Source organism: Syngnathus scovelli, unplaced genomic scaffold, assembly GCF_024217435.2.
Source record: "Syngnathus scovelli strain Florida unplaced genomic scaffold, RoL_Ssco_1.2 HiC_scaffold_23, whole genome shotgun sequence".
Classification (NCBI taxonomy): Eukaryota; Metazoa; Chordata; class Actinopteri; order Syngnathiformes; family Syngnathidae; genus Syngnathus; species Syngnathus scovelli.
In genome coordinates this window covers 3,444,065-3,464,970 of record NW_026061323.1, presented here as the reverse complement: position 1 = coordinate 3,464,970, position 20,906 = coordinate 3,444,065, and the positions used below count along the sequence as shown (strand labels likewise).

Sequence of the window (20,906 nt, the reverse complement as noted above, 5' to 3'; positions counted from 1 at the left end):
GTGTTGTGATAAACAAACATTTTAGTGATTAGTGACATATTTGTGATAAACATATTAGGCAGGATAATCACATATGTTAACTTGACTGCCCACACTGTATTTATTTATGGTTATTTGTTAAATCGAGTACTGTTAGACGTGAAATAGGAAGTGTTTCACATAAATGGACGACGAAAGGGGTACTCACCATTGTAGCTCCTGCTGGTCAATGATACGAGCCTCTTCTTGCAGTGGAAAACATACAGCCAACAAACACCATGGAACCTAAAGGAATGAAATTAAACATTAACATTTAGCCTCAACCAACATTCACAAACGTAAATATTTTTAAACACAATGAGTTGTACTTACCGTGTACGCTCTAGACGGTCCACTTGCAAGCAGAAAATAAAGATATTTCTGTTGATAATCGTCGTGTTTGTATCTGTTGTCTCGCTCAAGGCCATTGCGCCCACAGATTTGAATTTTGGCGAGAGTTCAGCCTATTGACGTCATTTCCGCGGTGTAATACCCGCATATCTGAAACGGCAAAGTTAAGAGTAGAGTTAACTGTTAGAGATTTGCTCACTCCAACTTATTTTGCAAGAACCACACGGTAGACAAGCAAGTTCTTTTAGACACCTGCAGGTGGAGAGATCACTCGCTCCAGGAATGAAATCTGAAAGGTCTCCTTCCTGCAAGGGCATATTTATTAGGAGGAACAGAGTGGGGGTATGGGTAGGCTGGCTAAAGCCCTTGCCCTCTAGTCTAAACATGTCAGGGGATGTTTTATGACCTTGTGATAAGGAGGACAAGGTAAGGTATTTATTACCTGTTGCACTCCAACATAATCCTACGATAAAGATAACCTGGAAAACCCTAACATCTCCCTCCTGATTTATCATATGATTATGCCACCCCAAACAACAAAGACAAGCAAGGAAAAAAACATATATACGTATAATGAAGAAAGTAGAATGGTAAAAATAAAAACAACAAACAATGATAGCAACACATTCCAGTGAAGATGAGGCATTACCTCAAACTTATTGTGTAAGCGAAAAACCTGCCGGCCAGATGTTATTAGCAGGAAAATTCTTACACGGCCCCGTTGCCACAAGCGACCAGAATGCTATGAATAATAAAAAATAAAAAGAAAAACACAGAAACAGTACATCATTGTATCCATCACTTGTGAAGCATTTTCGATGGTCAAATCAACAAGTTTCCGTAATACATGCTCAACAGAACAGCATCTACGCAATCCACGTCTCAGTATCATTATCACATCCGTCATGTCTAAGAAGTTGTATATGTGCTCGCGTTTTCGTCAGCTGCTGATGTTCTAGTCTGTAGGTGAGGTCTGTCACACACACTCGTGTCCAGTTGGCAGGCAGCATCGGACAACTCCTGTGACCACAAAACCATGATCCGTACTGAACAGGCACGTGCACTCATAGGATGCAGGTGAGGCAGTGCCTCTGAACTTCTGAATGAAGTAGGTCCCGTCCGATGGTGCAGCCATGTTGGTAGTAGAGCCCTTACACCTTGAAAACGGCTCTCTCATCCTGGCACACAGCGGTGATGTCCAAAGCTCCCATCCAGTTTCCTCCTGGAGAGCAGTCGTCGTTAATGCATTTGTGGGTCCTGCAACCTTGGGTGCAACATGTGTAGTCAGCAAGACTTGGAATGGTCCCTCCCGTCGTGGCTGGCCCAGTTCCTTCCTTTGATGACCTCGATGTAGACCCAGTCTACTGGATTTATGGGGTTGTCGACCTGTGAGGAGGAAAGATCAAGCGGCAGTAAATTTGTCTTTGACACAGTTTGAGCGTCCTGATCATATAATCTGCCAAGGACTGCTCTTCATCTGTTGTTTGCAACTCTCGTAGTCAATTGTAGTGCCCATTTAACTGGCAAATAGGAATGTTTGCGGGAAGAGTTTGAACACTTCCTAATGATTCCCTTTAACCAAAAACTATTTATGACAGGGGCGTTCCCATTTATTGCCTCCTGGTTTAAAAGAGATTGTCTTATCCATGCCTTCTTTGTCCTCACACGCTCGCACCCACACAGGGTGTGAACACACACACACACACACACACACACACGCACCCACGCAGACAAAGAGATTCTAATCCATCTCTCATGTAGCTTCTCTTGATAGAATCTCCTATTGGTAAATGTATAGCAGACGTTTTAGCATATAATACCATACTCTGCTCTCTCACTTCTACTTTTTCATGTCGGTGCAGTCGTAGGTGGCCCCTATTGCAGTCATTGTCTTGTTAACTGTCGCCTTGTGACTCCTATGCATGACTGTGTGAATGTCAAAAATTGAACGTACCTAACTTTCTGACCATCCAACCTCCACTGTGGTATAAAAAACCTTACTATTGTATTGAGTAGGTACATTGAGCAACCTAGCTTCCTCCTGACTGCCAAATGTCCTGTTCTAAAATTTATATAACTCGACCTCTACGTCTTAAGCTTGATGAGCCAAAATATAAGATCTTGCTCTTGTTTCCTACCGTTTTAGTCTATTTGTTTTATCCAAATCCGTTCAATCTCTGATTATAATCTGTAGCCCTACGTATTTTTCAAATTTTTATTTATTTATTTATCAAATCTCCTCAGTTCTGTCAAACTCAGTGCACAATGAACCTCCCTTCCACTTTGAACCAAGCTTCACCAAATTTGGGAACGCCGTAGCAAGGAGTGCGATTTGGTTGTCAGACACTCCAAGTCCATATCTTTTTGCCGCACTTCACCCTATCAAGTTGGTGTTCTTTTGTTGTTGGATCATTGGTATTGGTATTGGTATTGGTTTTGGTTTTGGTTTTGGTTGCTGTCGTTCGGTGTTGGCGTACTGTCTTGATGCCGTCATGTCCTGCTGTCTTCTTGTTTCACGTCCCGGTCAGTCAGTCAAGTTATTGTTTGTTAAGTCATGTCAGTTTGCCTTTTGAGTTGCTTCAATAAACCCTGGTCCAAGCTGCACTTGGTCGTCCTGCTCCATGCTCCACCCAACCGTGACAAAAAGAAATTCAGATTAATTTGCCAATTGTTTGTTTTAGTTAAGTTTTTTTGAATTGGTGGATTGTTCTACCAGGAAACCTGAGTTGAAAATGATATATGAATGTTGTGTGGTGAGCTTGGATGAATTGGGACCAATGTGATAGAAAGACTCCTTTTTGGAGACTGCGTGTGAGATGCAAATGAACATTGATGAATGATAGCCTGAATGAAAAGAAATTACAGGTTGAATGGTTGAAGTCGTTGGCGACTACTATAGAAAATTAGTAGAGTGACTTCGATGAAAGAGTGATTTTGAGCAGGTTGAATGTTAGAAAGAAACACATAGCTTTTGGATTGATAATTAACTAGAAGAAAAAAAACTGGAGAACCAGTAACACATGCAGAAGATGTGTGAACTGAGAAATTGAGAAGCGTTTTGGAAAGAAAGTCAACTTAAATGATGATGGAATCGTATGTAGTAAAGAACGCATTCTCCCAAAAAGTTTGTCAAGGTGTGAGGCATGGGCGTTGCCAAGCCTCAAAAAGGGGGGAGTGAGTAGGACAGATAGTGGAAGATAGTAATAATACAACACGTTATGACAATGAATTTTCGAATACATTTGGTGTTATCCATCCATCCATTTTCTGAACCGCTTAGTCCCCACGGGGGTCGCGGGCGTGCTGGAGCCTATCCCAGCCGTCATCGGGCAGTCGGCGGGGGACACCCTGAACCGGTTGCCAGCCAATCGCAGGGCACACAGAGACAAACAACCATTCGCACTCGCACTCACACCTAGGGACAATTTGGAGTGATCAATCGGCCTACCAAGCATGTTTTTGGGATGTGGGAGGAAACCGGAGTGCCCGGAGAAAACCCACGCGGGCTCGGGGAGAACATGCAAACTCCGCACAGGGAGGGCCGGAGGTGGAATCGAACCCGCACCCTCCTAACTGTGAGGCGGACGTGCTACCCAGTGCGCCACCGAGCCGCCTCATTTGGTGTTATATTGTGGTAATTTTTTTGTTCTGGTGTAGATAGGTTAGCAACACGAGAGATTTAGAGGTTCAAAAGAAAGACAGTTAAAAGAAAACATTTTTGATTTGGACAATTGCAGGCTAACAGGAACATGAGAACGATAAGAACTACGAGGTGGGATCCAATTTCATTGGGGAGATTGAGAATTCACAGCACCATACTCTAAGTCACATTTTTGAGCAAGCATGACAATAACATGTGAGAGGTCAAGACATACAGATCAGGGCTTGATGTGGAAAGCAGACCTCGATGAGTTGATTTTCAATAATGATACTGAAGACAACATACTGTCCGATTAAATTGGAACTATAGATAAAATGTAGCTCAAAAATAGGATGAGTTGCAGGATTTACGATATAAAACCGAGACCGCTGTTATTAGGAGAATTTGAAGTTTGGTAAATAAACGTTACCAGCAAATTGATGGAAGCAGCTACATTTGGAAATAGTCTTACAAGTTTGATGTCCCAGCCTGTCATTCTCAGTGTCAGAGTCCCTGAAACCCAATCCGAGACTTCGCCTGCAGCCGTGAACAACTACAAAATGGTGCCTGGCTCTGAAGCACCTTTGACCTTTGGCGAAGGACAAGAAAAGACTGCTGTTGTGCTTGGAGGAGGACAAGTACACTCCGGAGGACAGACAACATCCTCGGGGACGAGAAAAGACAGTGAAAAGCGGAGGAACTCACAATGATGAAAATTGACTCATTTGAACAATGGACTCATTCAAGAGTGATGGATGGGGTCGCTCTGAAGCAACAACAAAAGAACACCAACTTGAGAGGGTGAAGTGCGGCAAAAAGATATGGACTTGGAGTGTCCGACAACCAAATCGCACTCCTTGCTACGGCGTTCCCAAATTTGGTGAAGCTTGGTTCAAAGTGGAAGGGAGGTTCATTGTGCACTGAGTTTGACAGAACTGAGGAGATTTGATAAATAAATAAATAAAAATTTGAAAAATACGTAGGGCTACAGATTATAATCAGAGATTGAACAGATTTGGATAAAACAAATAGGCTAAAACGGTAGGAAACAAGAGCAAGATCTGATATTTTGGCTCATCAAGCTTAAAACGTAGAGGTCGAGTTATATAAATTCAATGACCCCCGCCTCCCCCGGGACGTGGGAAAAGCTCTGCCGGAGGTGGGAGTTGAAGCTCTTCCTGACAGGAGATTCTGCCAGACGTTCCCAGCAGACCCTCACAGAGTGTTTGGGTCTGCCAGGTCGGACCAGCATCTTCCCCCACCATCGGAGCCAACCCACCACCAGGTGGTGATCAGTTGACAGCTCCGCCCCTCTTTTCTCCCGAGTGTCCAAAACATGCGGCCGCAAATCTGATGACACAACTACAAAGTCCTGGTGCCATTGCCCACGTGAGCATTGAAGTCACCCAATAGAACGATGGAGTCCCCAGAAGGAGCGCTCTCCAGCACTTCCTCCAGGGACTCCAAGAAGGGTGGGCATAGACACAAACAACAGTCAGGACCCGTCCCCCCACCTGAAGGCGGAGGGAAGCTACCCTCTCGTTCACCGGGGTGAACCCCAATGTGCAGACGCCCAGCCGGGGGGGCAATAAGTATACCCACCACATCTGCTCGACACATCTCACCGTGGGCAACTCCAGAGTGGAAGAGAGTCTAGCCCCTCTCGAGAGGGCTTCTACCGGAACCCAAACTGTGCGTGGAGGCTAGTCCGACTATATCTAGTCAGAATTTTTCTGCCTCGCACACCAGCTCGGGCTCCTTTCCAGCCAGAGAGGTGATGTTCCATGTCCCAAGAGCTAGCTTCTGCAGCCGGGGATCAGACCGCCAAGGTCCCTGCCTTTGGCCACCGCCCAGCTCACACTGCACTCGACCCCTTTGGCCCCTCGCACAGGTGGTGAGCCCATGGGAAGGGGGACCAACGTTTCCTTTTCGGGTTGTGCCCGGCCGGGCCCCATGGGCGAAGGCCCGGCCACCAGACGCTCGCCTTCGAGCCCTGCCTCCAGGTGCAGCACAACCAACGTGTGGAAAAGATAATGCGCACGACATTTTTTCTCAAAAGCATGACTTGAAAGAAGGTCCAAACCAGACAAACAGCAGAGGATGGTTTTGATCTATCCACCTCTGGGTTATGGGCCCAGCACGCTCCCGCTGCGCCACTCTGCTGCTCAGTGCTAGCAATTCATCAAGTCCTCTAATCGGCTAACAAGCATTCGGTTCCAACTCGTAACTGGATTCTGACTGTCACTCATTACATTATGAACAAAGCTCAGTCGGGCAGCACTAACCTGGATGCTGGTGGAGAAACCAACTTTTTATCCACTTTCACATTTTATTAGAAATGTCAACAAAATTCAATGTTGAAACTGCAGTTGGTAGGTAGTGTCGCTGAAGCGCTGGATTTAGGCTCTCAGTCTCTACTAAGGCGTGCGTTCAAATCTTGTGTTAGTTCCGCTCTATTCTTCTGGCCTGACTCCTTTTGGCGCAGCCGTTGTACATATGATGACCCTGGAAAGTTCTTGGCAAATTCTCATTTGCCTTTCATGTTCATCGGGTCTACCATTTTAATAGGTATCTACACTGTGTATTTGGATAGAGACTGGTCAAAGGGGACACATATATGCCTCGTGAACTACTACATGCATTACTGCGGATGAAGAAGAGTGAACAAATAAGTCATCAGACAAGTTTACCGATTTTTTAGTGCCCATTAGAGCAGCACTCTGTTCCGTACTGTAACCTGTTAGGTTTGTTCCCAGTTCTTTATCTTTAATGCTCGATATGCTAACAGTAATTACCAAGAGAAAGCCTTCACAGTTTAACTATTTAATGTATGCCAAAATGATTGATGCACAGCTGTGGAGCCCTTTCTGCGAGATGCAGAAGAAGGTTCCTCTCCCAGCGCCAAGGTTCCTGCTCTTATACTACTCTGGCCGCCTTCCTGCAAGGAGGCGACTGCCTAGCCTGTGTGATAATGTGTGACCTTGTCATCTTAACCGAGAGTGACTTCTACATATGTGCAAAGGGTTTCATAGAGTAGAGAAAGCTAATAAAGCAAGAGAAGTGTTACAGCGATATAATGGCATAGCTCAAGCTCCCTAGCTAATCACATCTGCCAAAGAGGCCTATTCTAACAAACCGTTGGTGAGAATGGGTAGACGGGGAAGCCTGTAAGCGAGTCCCTCACTCGCATACTCCATCGCTTCTCTGCCTTTTGGCTAAGATAAAGTGTAGTATCTGTTCTTGGGTTTGGGGGATTAAGAGAGCTGACCGTAGAAGAGAGAATTTTAACCATAAAAGTGGTGATTTTACCCTTGCTTTTACTAATCAGTTCTGTTTTCATCCCAGCAAGTAAGTTGCTTTTAGAATTGGACCGAGCCATTTTTTACTTCACCTGGAAATCCAAGTCAGAGGGACTGAAGAGGGACACCATGAAGAAAAAGAAAAAAAAACAGAGGAGAAGGAGTCCCGAACTTAAAACTCTTCCTCGGAAGCAGATATGTTGCCCTGCACCTGCGAAGCGCGCTCGTTACACCAAATGCATCGAAAAGCCAAGCAATGACACGATTCTGGATGGGCTCATACTGTCACGGTCGGGTGGTGGAGCATGGAGCAGGACGACCAAGTGCAGCTTGGACCAGGGTTTATTGAAGCAACTCAAAATACAGACTCGGTAAACTGACATGACTTAAACAATAACTTGACTGACTGACCGGGACGTGGAACAAGAAGACAGCAGGACATGACGGCACCAAGACAGGACGACACACCAAACGACAGGAACCAAAACCAATGACCAAAACCAATGACCAAAACCAATGATCCGACAGGGAGAGAGGGGCAGACAGGACTTTTATACACGACAGGTAACGAGAGGCAGGTGGGAACAATCACACTGATCATGGGCACACAGGAGGGGAGGGGCGAGCACACAGACAGAAACCAAGACAGACACATAGTGGAGCAGGGCGAGACGTGACACATACCTCCGGAAACTAAAGCTAATACCCATCGACCAATGAATTCCTGTGTCTTTTAACGCGCCACCTTCTTATTTCTTCACCAAAAAGTTTTTGAAGAACTTTAAATTAGAGCAAGAAAATAGTGACATTTTAACAAGTCACAGATCTATGATCTCTGTCGTACAGCGGGAAGTGGTTTGTCCAGTGCTCGGACCCGCATTCGGCGAGCCCACAACAGTTTGGCACAACGTCAACCACCCCGCCCTCTCGAAACAAACTTGTTGGGACCTGTCGTGGATGGTGGCCCATGATGGCCTCCCAGTCAGGTCCGTTATGCACTCCCGGGGCATATCAGCGCTCTCAACGTGCCCCCGACCTGGCTGTGGCGCCCAGGAGTCAGTGTGGCACCTGCTCAGGTAGTTCATGGCTGCCGTATACCTGTGGGCGACCTGCAGTTCCCGGCAAGGGAAGTGTTGAATGCAGACATCAACATCTCAACAGACCCTTCGCACCCAGGTTGCAGCCTGTTTGAACTACTCCCCTCCGGACGCCGTTATAGAGCTCTGTACACTAAAACCAGCAGACACAGAGACAGCTTCTTCCCCCAGGCTGTCGCTCTGATGAACTCACACCACTCTTAGAGTCTCAGAGTCATTACTGTGCAATAACATCCCGCTTTCCACACCTTTTTTGTTTACGCTGTTTGTACTATGTGTCCTCTCTGCATCCATTGCAGCCTGGTCATCCTCGAAGAGGGACCCTCCCATCTGTGGTCTCTTCTCAAGGTTTCTCATTTCCCCTAGCTGGAGTTATGAGTTTTTCCTTGCCCTCTTGGGAGTTTAAGATCAGTTTAAGATCAGGGGATGTTTGAGAATATCTTTCATTTTTCACATGTTGTTGTTAGTCACCTAAATGTTGAACAGAGGCTGTGATTTACCGAAGTCAAATTCCTTGTTTGGCACGCTCAAACATGGCGAATAAAAAACTCTTGAATCTTGAATCTTGAACCTTGTACTCTATGGGGTGAGCCCGTTGAAAATCAAGCAAGAAGACTTTACAAAGCAGTGGCTCACTTTTGCTGCCATCAAAGACGCCATGTGGACTTCCAGAAATTTGCTGGTAAGGAGGCACAGACAGACAAGGAAATGATGGAATTGGGCTAAAATGGTGCACGAAAACAGTGTGTATTCACCTTTATATTTTGCTTCATGTAGCCTTATCAAAATGAATAAAACTTCTCTCTGTATGTGCATTCACGTGTAACATTGAAGGAGGTAGATATTTTGTTTCAATATTTAAATAAATACCATCATTGTCTATTAAGACACTAAAAGTTGATGGAACATTTTTTGTAGGGCTGCTGTGTTTTAACAAGGAAAGACTCATGTGCTTATGGATGAAGACGACTTGTACTTGTGATTGTGCTTGTGAACAGTAAAGAGGAGTGCTTGTGCAATTGACAGGGTTGGTTATTGGTTTTTATTTAAAAACAATATTTTTTGCCAAATTACAATAGACTGGCATGTGCCAATTCAAATGGGTCCCACCAGAAGTTAAACTGCATTGATAAACGAAGCCCCTTCGTTAGTCATCACTTTACCGTGGAGGAGGGGTTTGCACGCCCCAATGATCCTAGCAGCCATCTTGTCTGGGGCTTCATGCCCCTGGTAGGGTCATCCATGGCAAACGGATCCTAGGTGAAGGGCCAGACAAAGCACGGCTCTCACAAGCCCCTTATGAAGAAAAACATAAATGGATTTTGTTTTCCCTCGCCCGGACGCGGGTCACCGGGCCCCACATCTGGAGCCAGGCGTGGAGGTGGGGCTCGAAGGCGAGCGTCTGGTGGCCAGGCCTTCGCCCACGGGGCCCGGCTGGGCACAGCCCGAAAAGGAAACATGGGTCCCCCCTTCCCATGGGCTCACCACCTGCCGGAGGGGCCAAAGGGGTCGGGTGCAGTGCAAAATGGGCGGCGGAAAAAGGCAGGGACCTTGGCGGACCGATCCCTGGCTGCAGAAGCTGACTCTTGGGACATGGAATATCGCCTCTCTGACTGAAAAGGAGCCCGAGCTGGGCGTGGGAGGAGTTTGGCGAGGCCATGGAGAATGACTTCCGGATGGCTTCGAGGAAATTCTGGTCCACCATCCGGCGTCTCAGGAGGGGGAACCAGTGCACCGTCAACACTGTTTACACTGGAGATGACGTGCTGCTGACCTCGACACGGGACGTCGTGAGTCGGTGGGGAGAGTACTTTGAAGACCTCCTCAATTCCACCGACACGCCTTCCATTGTGGAAACAGGGCCTGGAGACTCTGAGGTGGACTCTCCAATCTCTGGGGTCGAACTCACTGAGGTAATCAAAAAAGTCCTCTGGGGCATGGCCCCGGGGGTGGATGAGATCCGCCCAGAGTTTTTAAAGGCTCTGGATGTTGTGGGACTATCATGGCTGACACGCCTCTACAGCATTGCGTGGACATCGGGGACGGTGCCTCTGGATTGGCAGACTGGGGTGGTGGTTCCCCTCTTTAAGACGGGAGACCGGAGGTTGTGTTCCAACTATAGGGGAATCACACTCCTCAGCCTCCCTGGTAAGGTCTATTCAGGGGTGCTGGAGATGATGGTCTGTCGGGAGGTCGAACCTCGGATTAAGGAGGAGCAGTGTGGCTTTTGTCCTGGCCATGGAACAGTGGACCAGCTCTACACCCTGGGCAGGATCCTCGAGGGGGCATGGGAGTTCGCCCAACCTGTCCACATGTGTTTTGTGGACTTGGAGAAGGGGTTCAATCGTGTCCTTCGGGAAGTTTTGTGGAGGGTGCTTCGGGAGTACGGGGTGCTGAGCCAACTGATAAGGGCGGTTTGGTCCCTGTATCACCAATACCAGAGTTTGGTCCGCATTTCTGGCAGTAAGTCAGATTCTTTCCCAGTGAGGGCTGGACTCTGCCAAGGCTGCCCTTTGTCACCGATTCTGTTCATAATGGTTATGGACAGAATTTCTAGACGCAGCCAAGGCGTTGAGGGGGTCCAGTTCTGGGACCTCAGCATTGCGTCTCTGCTTTTTGCAGATGACGTGGTGCTGTTGGCTTCTTCAAGCCGTGATCTCCAGCTCTCACTGGGGTGGTTCGCAGCCGAGTGTGAAGTGGTCGGGATGAGGGTCAGCACCTCCAAATCCGAGGCCATGGTCCTCGGTCGGAAAAGGGTGGGATGCCCTCTCCGGATCGGGGATGAGATCCTGCCCCAAGTGGAGGAGTTCAAGTATCTTTGGGTCTTGTTCACGAGTGAGAGCAGGATGGAGCGCGAGATCGACAGGCGGTTTGGTGCAGCGTCGGCAGTAATGCGAACTCTGTACTAATCCGTCGTGGTGAAGAGAGAGCTGAGACAAAAGGCAAAGCTCTCAATTTACCGGTCGATCTACGCTCCTACCCTCAACTATGGTCACGAGCTTTGGGTCGTGACCGAAAGAACGAGATCCAGAATACAAGCGGCCGAAATGAGTTTCCTCTGCAGGGTGTCCGGGCTCTCCCTTGAGAAGCTTGGTCATCCGGGAGGGACTCGGAGTAGAGCCGCTGCTCTTCTACGGTGAGAGGAGCCAGATGAGGTGGCTCAGGCATCTCATCAGGATGCCTCCTGGACGCCTCCCTTTGGAAGTGTTCCGGACATGTCCCACCGGTAGGAGACCTCGCGGGCGATCCAGGACGTGCTGGAAAGACTATGTCTCTCGGCTGGCCTGGGAACGCCTTGGGATTCCCCGGGTTGAGTTGGATGAAGTGGCTGGGGAGAGGGAAGCCTGGGAGTCCCTCCTAAAGCGGTCTCCCCCTCGACCCAACCCGGATAAGCGGAATAGGATGGATAAATGGATGGATGATAAACGAGGTTTTAAACTGTCTGCACTCGGCATAATTTCTCTGTTTATGTGAACATGTTCACACGTGCCGGTATGAATTATGTGAACGTATGATTGTTGCACGGAGTATGATATAGGCGGCTATCCGTTGCAATATTGATATTCTTTCGCAGAGCATCAACAAATTGAGATATACTCTTATTGTTCCTCTCCACGGAAATGGTATACTCTTTATTGTTCCTCTCCACAGAAATCTTTAGTAAAAGGCGAAAGATTTATTCGATCTGAAGAGAAACGAGTGATCTGAAAATCTGAGTCAAAACGGGCCACCCCACTGCTGGTCTCACTAAATTCACAGGCGGTCTCACACTCAAATTGCAGCAACCATTCCTTCTAATACAAACAATAGAAGTTGATGGATTTACTATACTTACAAGGACTCAAGCAAAATAGAATGTTTAAACGAGTATTTTGTGTTCATTAATGTCTCACTTACTTTAAACATTGTTGGCGCACAGGATTGTAGGTATCTGATCGAACACTGATGGCGCTCGTTCTTTCAATTATATTGGGCGTCTATTTTGATTATTGATGGTAAAAACAGTTGTATGTCTTGGTACGTGTACTTTTGGTCTGAGAGAACGGGAAATGATCCCATCCCTGTGTTTTATTTGAAAATTTGTAATTTCATAACTTTATTCAACACAAATCGGGAAACAAAATACGATCGTAATTTCTCAAATGATTTTTCAAACTTCGGAAATGCTCTATGTCTCCCTTGTGTCGCAAATAATTGAGGCTTTTGACGTTGCTGGCATGGTTTGGAGTGTAATTCACCTCCACTGCGTTGGTGGCGTTTGATATTTGACATTAGAAAATATTTCTGTCATTTTACTTTAGAAAGTAAAAGTTGTTTTCTAGAAATCCATACTTGTGATGTATGAGGAACAACAATCGGGCGCATTCTTAAAAAGACAGACCTACAGCCGACAAAAAGGTTTTGATACGTTCATATCATATGACGAGTCAGGAACGTGGTAATTACATATTATTTTGCATTTGCTAATTTGGTGAATACAGTTTAGCGAGCAAATGCACAGTGTTAGAGATTCGCTCAGTCCAACTTATTTTGCAAGAACCACACGGGAGACGAGTAAGTCCCTTTAGACACCTGCAGGTGGAGAGTCCATTCGTCGCTGTGCGTACAGCGATGTTCGAATGGAGGTCTGACTCTCGCCTCCTGCAAGAGCATTTTTATTAAGAGAAACAGGGTGGGGGTAAGAGTGGACTGAATAGAGAAAGCCCTTGACCTCTAGTCAAAACATAGCAAGGGGTGTTTTACGACTTTGTGTAGGATGGGACACGCTAGGTGATTTATCACAGGTTGCATTCCAACATAAGCATAAAACTAATCTAGCTAGGTTATTTATTACAGGCTGCATTCCAACATAATCATACGATAAGAATAATCTGGAGAACCCTGACACACAGTTCCAGAGTACAGTTAATTACATAGTCAAAAGCGTTCAGTGTGTCACAGCATCGCAGACTTAAACTCCATGTGCATACTACTGCGCTTAATTTTTGTTTTCATCAGAAAGACCAGAGGAGAGCGCGAACACAGTCCCCCACTACCAGAAATAATGCAGTCAAGATTCACACAGTAGGGGAATTTGCAGAGGTCAGCACAACCGTAGTGCAATGGCTGAGCCTCACATGGGGTGAACCACCTTCTTGATCATGGGCCGACGTCTTTACCGCACACGCCATTTTCAGTCACGGGCTTAATTGCTAAAAACGTGTGGCACACATACACACTCAGTGGATGAAACAGGATTCGTAGAACTGTTTAAGTCAAAGTCAAAGTCAGCTTTATTGTCAATTTGTCCACATGCCGAAGACATACAAAGAAACCGAAATTTCGTTCCCCCCTATCCCATGGTGACAAGACATGGCCCACAACAGACAAACAAGTAAACAAGTATAACAAAAGCGTGCTGAATAAATAATGAATAAATAACACAACAAATAAATAAATAAATAAGAGGAGCAAAAAAAAGGAGCAAGTGTGCGTACAGCAGACATTCCAGAAAATAGCGCAACAGTGCCGCACGCTACGCAGAAGGGGGTAGCGAGTTCAGGGCCCTAACAGCCTGGAGAAAGAAGCTGTTGGCGAGTCTGGTGGTGCGGGAGCGCAGGCTCCTATACCTCTTCCCAGAGGGCAGAAGGTCAAACAAAGAGTGAGCCGGGTGACTCACATCTCTGGCAATCGAGGGTGCCTTGCGGGCGAGATGGGAGGTGTAAATGTCCTTCAGGGAGGGGAGCGAAGCACCAATAATCTTACCAGCCGTATTCACTATGCGCTGCAGGGCCTTCAAGTTCTGTTCAGTGCAGTTACCACCCCAGACAGCGATGCAACTGGTGAGGACGCTCTCAATGGTGCCACGGTAGAATGTAGACAGGACTGCCTGAGGAGCACATGCACGCCTGAGCTTCCGCAGGAAGTACAGGCGGCGCTGAGCTTTCTTTGCCAGTGACGAGGTGTTTGCGGACCAGGAGAGGTCCTCACTGATGTGCACCCCCAGGAACTTGGTGCAGCTCACCCACTCCACCACAGCACCGTCGATGATCAGCGGCAGGTGTGTTGTGTGACCCTTCCGGAAGTCAACAACGATTTCCTTGGTCTTATTGACGTTCAGCAGGAGGTTGTTGTCCCTGCACCACATGGTCAGAAGGTCAACTTCCGACCTGTACCGAGTCTCGTCGCCCTTCGTGATGAGACCCACCAGAGTCGTGTCGTCAGCAAACTTCACTATGCGGTTGTCGCTGTAGGTCGCAGTGCAGTCATGCGTCAGCAGGGTGAAGAGCAATGGACTAAGCACGCAGCCCTGGGGGCCCCCGTGCATGCATTGTCTTTTTTAACCTGAGAACCCTAAAACTGTATGAATTTGTATTTATTGAAAACGTCCAACATTACCACTGAATAATATTTTTTTTCCTGAACAAGTTTTGAAAATGACAAATATATCAAATAACAATAGCATAAACAGTTCACCGCCACACAGCCCCAAGTACCGGCATCGACTTCCAGGCGTGTGGCAGCGTGGACTTCCATCCCTGGAGGTGGCACTTCCAGCCACAGAGGTGGAAGAGAGCTCCATAGAATAGGACCGGGTGTGCGTGAAACATATAATAGTTTTTCAAACCTTCTGTGTCACTCCAAATCATTAAATCCTTCAAACTAGTGGTAGAGTGTCCGCCCTGAGACTGGAAGGTTGTGGGTTCAAACCCCGGCCGGGTCATACCTATAAAAATGGGACCCATTGCCTCCCTGCTTGGCACTCAACATTAAGGGGTGGAATTGGGTGTTAGATCACCAAATGATTCCCGAGCGCGGCACCGCTGCTGCTCACTGCTCCCCTCTCCCCCAGGGGATGGATCAAAATCACACGGGGATGGGTTGAATGCAGAGGACAAATCTCACCACACCCAGATGTGTGTGTGATGATCATTGGGAAAAAAAAACTCTTCGTCCTCTGTGTCACTTACAAGCAAAGCCACTAAAGATGCCGGTAGTACATGGGGCCCTTCGTCATCTTCGTCATCCCGTGATCGAATCCTTTGTCCTTTAAGTAAACAACCGCCGCGCCGCTGATGTCACTTGCAGTTCAAACTACAGTAATCCCTTGCTACATCACGGTTCGTTTATCCATTTTTCGTTTTTTTTTTTATTTTGAAAATTTGTGACAAAAAATCACGTATAAGTTGCTCCTCAGTATAAGTCGCCCCCCCACCCAAACTATGAAAAGAAACGTGACTTATAGTCCAGAAAATACGGTAATGACAACACACAATACAACAAAACACAACACAACAATACTTACCTTTCCTTTAAAATCTTTTTCTCTACCTAACACAGACAGATAATGGGAGAATGTGTCACAATGTGAAGGAGATGTATTGGGTAATGCAGAAACAAAATAAAAACTATTATTTAATGTTTGACACATTATCCACTAGGCTACTTTCCTCTTGACATTCATTAAATTGACAACGAAGGGACTTGAACCCCTTAATCTTCTGATCCAGTCAGTTAACTCCACTTGAATCTAGGCTGTAGATTTACTGTATATGCTCAAAAATCATTGCACTGCTATCACTTGTCAGAATTTCCTGTATGGCTATCTGGCCTAATGGATAAGATTTCAAATCTAAACAGGTATTCATGTCTAGTGTATCATCAAATTGAAAGAGGAAAATATGTCACGGTCGGGTGTGGAGCATGGAGCAGGACGACCAAGTGCAGCCCGGACCAGGGTCCACCGAAGCAACTCAAAATACAGACTCGGTAAACTGACATGACCTAAACAATAACTTGACTGACCAGGACGTGAAACAAGAAGACAGCAGGACACGACGGCACCAAGACAGCACGCCAACACCGAACGACAGCAACCAAAACCAAAACCAATGATCCGACAGGGAGAGAGGGGCAGACAGGACTTTTATACACGACAGGTAACGAGAGGCAGGTGGGAACAATCACACTGATCATGGGCACACAGGAGGGGAGGGGCGAGCACACAGACAGAAACCAAGACAGACACATAGTGGAGCAGTTGGGGGCGAGACGTGACAAAATATAGGTAAACTGTTTTTGTGCTGTTTTGATCTTTGTTGTGGTGACCCCAAATGTCAGTGACAAAAGCCAAAAGAAAGAGGCACATTTTTCATCTGATGTACAATTTTTAATTTGTTTCTCTTGACTCCAGTTGAGCAACCTGTGCTTGCTGATATTCACAATCCCTGCTTACTTTGCTGCCCTACCCCTTAAAAGAAGAAAAAGTTATTTTAGTCTGAGCAACCTGCTCCCTACTGAAAATAGGGTTTTCAACTAAGGCTTCCAACTAGGACTAGGGTTTCCAACTAGGGCTAGAGTTAGGGTTAGGGCTAGTTTGGACTAGGTATATAAAAAGTCTGCCCCACCTGAGGACCGAACTCTTGACCTTTAGATTGTGAGACTGGCATGCTAGCACCTGCATTAATGAGGCTGTGCATTTACAGTTTTACAATTCTTTTTTACTGTAAAATTGATCCAACCACCGGCCATTTCAATCAAACTGAACTTCACAGAAAGATAAAGTGACTTTTAGTCTGAGCATTCTGAAACTAGGGTTTCCAACTCGGGTTAGGGAAGCCAACTAAGGTTTCAAATTGTGGCCAGGGTTTCCAACTGGGGCTTCCAACGAGGATGAGGGTTTCCAATTCGGGCTAGAGTTAGGACTATATAAAAGTGTGCCCTGTGTGAGGGTCGAATTTACGACCTCCAGATTATGAGACTGACACACTACCACTTCCGCGAACGAGGCTATGCATTTGCAATTTGTGCAATTGTTTTTTACTGTAAAATTGATTCAACCACCGCCCATTTTGATCAAACTTAACTAGGCTAGGGCTAGGATTTCCAACTAGGACTAGGGTTTACAGGTAGGGCTAGATTTAGGGTTGGAATATATATAAATCATGCACCGTGTGAGGATCAAACTCTCGACTTTCAGATTACGACACTGACGCGCTACCGCCTGCGCCAACGAGAATTTGTGGCACCTGTCTTAAAATTCTATTTTACTGTAAAATTGATTCAACCACCGGCCATTTCCATCAAACTGAACTTCATCAAAAGAAAAAGGTACTTCTGTCTGACCATTCTCAAAGTTGGGTTTCCAACTGGGGCTAGGGTTTCCAACAAGGGCTCGAGTTAGGGTTAGGACTAAATAAAACATAGCCCCGTGTGAGGGTTGAACTCACGACTTTCAGTTTACTAGACTGACGAGATACCGCCTGCGCTACCGAGGCCATGAATAGTTGGTTTTACAAAGCTATTTTACTGTAAAATTGATTCAACCACTGGCCATTTCAATTAAACTCAACTTCACAGACAGTAAACCTTATTCTATGTATTATTTATTATTCTTTTCTATACTGTCAGAAAGGTTTTGGTTTCTGATTTCTTTTTTGTTGTGCTGACTCCCCCCCAATCTCCATTTTCAGTGCAACAAAGTGACAAAAACCAAAAGAAAAAATGCTTTCTCTATTGCACACTAGAGCCAGCATTTCCAACTAGGGCTAGGGTTTCCAACTAGGGTTCCAACTCCGGGTAGGGTTTCAAACTAGGAATTCCAACTGGGGCAAGGGTTTCCAATTAGGGTTTCCAACTCGGGCTGGGGTTTCCAACTAGAGACAACATTGGACAGCTGCCACTTGTTGGGAACCTTTAAATGTTTAGTCTTATCAACGAATGTGTTTCAGAGGCCAGATTTAAAACGTGGCTTCTGGTTTTCGTGAACCAAACCCATTAAAAAAGTGAAAGAATGAAACAGTTCTTAATAGGAGAAGCCTGGTTAGCTCAGGTGGTAGAGCATGCAAGTCTTAATCTCAGGGTTGTGGGTTCTATCCCCATATTGGGCAGCCCACACTTGTCGGGAACCTTTGATTCTTTAGTCTTATCAATAGATGTGTTTCAGAGGCCACACTTAAAACATTTCTCTATTTCCCCTAACCCATTCAAAAAAAATGAAAAAATGAAACAATTCCAAGGTCGAAAAGCCTGGTTAGCTCAGTGGGGAGAACATGCGACTCTTGAACTCAGGGCCGTGGGTTCGGTTCCCACATTGGGCATCCTTGCTTGTTGGGAACCGTTAAACAGTCTTATCAAGGCCACACTGAAAACATGGAGTATTTCACATGGCGATGTGGCCTAATGGATAAGGCACCTGACTTCGGATCAGACGATCCCTTTCATAGTCAATTTAACGTGTCATGCTTTGAAATCAAAAACTTGACTTCAGTCTGAACCAACTCTTGACTGATTGATTGAACTTTATTCATCCCACAGCAGGGAAATTCACTTGTCACAGCAGCGCATATCAGTGCAATAATAATACGAGTGCAAGAATAAAACAAGTGCCAGAATTACAAAAAAGGGTAAATAACAGACAAGGATAAACACAAGTGCTGCTAGTAGAGACGAAACACATTCATTTTATCAGGCGGCATGCATGTTGTAAAGTCTGACAGCAGAGGGAATGAAGGACCTGAGGAACCGTTCCTTCCTACACCGAGGGTGCAAAAGTCTGCCGCTAAAGGAGCTGCTCAGGAACCGCACACTCTCATGGAGGTGGTGAGAGGTGTTGTCCATGATGGATTTAAGCTTAATCAACGTCCTCCTCTCACCCACAACCTCAATGGAGTCCAGGGGACAGCCCAGAACAGAGCTCGCTCTTCTGAGCATCTTATTCAGTCCCCCCCTGTCCCGGTCACTACTGCCCCCACCCCAGCAGACCACAGCGTAGATGATGGCCGAGGCCACCATAGAGTCATAGAAGGTCCGGAGGAGAGCCCTGCACACACCGAAGGACCTCAGTCTCCTCAGCAGATGGAGGCGACTCTGGCCCTTTTTGTACAGGATATGGGTGTGATCAGTCCAGTCCAGTCCAGTTTGTTGTTAAGGCGAACACCCAGGAATTTGTAGTTCTCCACTACCTCACTGTCCGATCCCTGGATGTTCATTGGAGTGAAGATGGGTGCTGTCCTCCCGAAGCTCACAATCAACCCCTTCGTCTTGCTGGTGTTGTTCACCTGATGCTGGTTGAGCTCACACCAGCTGACAAAGTCCTTGATGACCAACCTATATTCCAGATCGTTCCCCTCTGCAACATTTCAAACAATGGCCATGTCGTCGGAGAACTTCTGGATTTGGCAGTGTGCGGTGTCGTGGGTAAAGTCTGACGTGAACAGGGTGAAAAGGAAAGGAGCACCCTACCCTGGGGGACACCAGTGCTGCAGTGCACCACGTCGGACTCACTGCGATGTAACCTCACAAACTGCGGCCGGTCGGTGAGGAAGTCCGTTGTCCATGCAGTCAGGCACTGGTCCACATCCGCCTTCTCCATCTTCACCCTAAGCAGTGACGGCTGGATGGTGTTAAAAGCGCTGAAGAAAACAAAGAACATGATCTTCCCAGTGCTCCTGTTGTCCTCCAGGTGAAGCAGTGTTCTGTGCAGTAAATAAATCAATGCATTGTCCACCCCAACACCAGGCAGGTAAGCAAACTGCAGGGGGTCCAGCTGCGCTCCCACTAGTGAACGCAGGTGACCCAGGATGATCCTCTTCATAGTCTTCATCAGGTGGGAAGTCAAGGCAATAGGCCTGAAGTGGTTAGGCTCCTTGGGGCATGGCACCTTTGGTACAGGGACCACGCAGGAGGTCTTCCACAGTACTGGGACCTTGTTCAGGCTCAGGCTTAGGTTGAACAGGTACCTGACCACACCACTCAGCTGGTCCGCACAATCCCTGAGCAGTCTCGGCCAGATGCCGTCTGGGCCCGGGGTCTTCCCTGCTTTGATCTTTCTGAAGTGAACCTGAAGATCTGTAAAGAAGAGGGGGATGTCGGAAGACCGGGGTGATGGAGTGGAGACAGGAGACAGAAGAGTGACTCCGGGGGAGGGGGTTGGTGAGCTGGCGGGGGGGCTGGAGTGTCGAAGGTGGTAGAAAAAGATGCGGAGCGAGGTGAAGGGGTGGGGGGGAGGCGGAATCAAATCTGTTGAAGAACAGATTGAGTTCATGCACCTGTTGGATTTTGTCCACAATTTAGGGAGCGCACTATCTGCGCCTCACGGCAAAAGTCATTGCCAATCACCAGTTATCCAATTTACTCACTGTGTGCTCGTTTGATTTCTTCAGATTTAGGAAAATGCTAAGACACTGAAGCAGAAATTAGACTTACACAGGTTGGTTGAGTTCAATCACAATTCTTGTTCAGAAAGCTCTGTCTTCAGGAAAGTACAATACAGCGCTGGGCCTTTCAAGAGCGCAAAGTCTCCATTCAGAAAAGGCCACCTTCAAGGTTCTTTGGTCAGCTTATATTCAGTCGGCCAGTGTGGGCCGAGTTTGATGGGTGATGAGTCTTTGGGGTGGGGCAAGTTCACAGGAGAGTTTGATTCCATGGGAGTGGGTGCTGGTTCGGTGAGAGCTGGTTCCGTGGGGTTGGGTGCTGATTATGGGAGATTCGATTTGTGGGGGCTGTTGTTGTCCTTTCCGT

At 46.8% G+C, this 20,906-nt stretch overlaps 1 non-coding gene and 2 pseudogenes across 1 annotated transcript; 1 reads left to right on the top strand and 2 right to left on the bottom strand.

The window, feature by feature from the left end:
* Positions 1–7,204: 7,204 nt before the first annotated feature.
* On the top strand, positions 7,205–7,412 carry LOC125992678 (U2 spliceosomal RNA; annotated as a pseudogene).
* A 4,611-nt stretch (positions 7,413–12,023) lies between these two features.
* Positions 12,024–12,108, bottom strand: LOC125992683 (U5 spliceosomal RNA; annotated as a pseudogene).
* Positions 12,109–13,409: 1,301 nt separating this feature from the next.
* On the bottom strand, positions 13,410–13,575 carry LOC125992672 (U1 spliceosomal RNA). The gene has a single exon (XR_007489733.1). It is a non-coding gene; the product is annotated as a U1 spliceosomal RNA (small nuclear RNA).
* Between the last annotated feature and the right edge of the window lie 7,331 nt (positions 13,576–20,906).